We start from the raw sequence: 579 nt of genomic DNA, 5'->3' as shown, positions 1-579 counted from the left end.
GGCCGTGCCTTGACCCCGGCGGAGCCGGCGGGGGGCGGGGTTGAAGCTGGGGTGAGCAGAGCACACTGTGCTGAATGCTGTATTTTCTAAAGAATAAAGTATTTTTAAAACAGTCTAGAGGTCCCCCGGGATTCCCAGGTCTGGGCATTTAGCAAGTGCTGGAGCTGCACAGCAGATTCTTTGGACAAATGTGGGGAGGTGTCACCCAGAGCCATCATCGGCTCCAAGGGCCGAGCTTGGCACTGCGAGTTAGGCTTCACTGGGGGACTGTGGGAAGAGCCCCTTGCTGCTGGGTACCGGTGAGGGTTGAGAGCCACCCACCTCCCCAGGATGATGGAAATCGGGTTGGTGAAACCTGCCCTGCTGTGGCGATGAACGTGCCGACGTTGCCTTGACCTCGGCGGAGCGGGCGGTGGGGGGGGTTGAAGCTGGGGGGAGCAGAGCACACTGTACTGAATGCTGTATTTTCTAAAGAATAAAGTATTTTTAAAACAGTCTAGAGGTCCCCCGGGATTCCCAGGTCTGGGCATTTAGCAAGTGCTGGAGCTGCACAGCAGATTCTTTGGACAAATGGCTAAA

This window comes from Buceros rhinoceros, unplaced genomic scaffold (assembly GCF_000710305.1).
Source record: "Buceros rhinoceros silvestris isolate BGI_N320 unplaced genomic scaffold, ASM71030v1 scaffold14216, whole genome shotgun sequence".
Lineage (NCBI taxonomy): Eukaryota > Metazoa > Chordata > Aves > Bucerotiformes > Bucerotidae > Buceros > Buceros rhinoceros.
Note: the sequence above shows the minus strand (reverse complement) of the source record.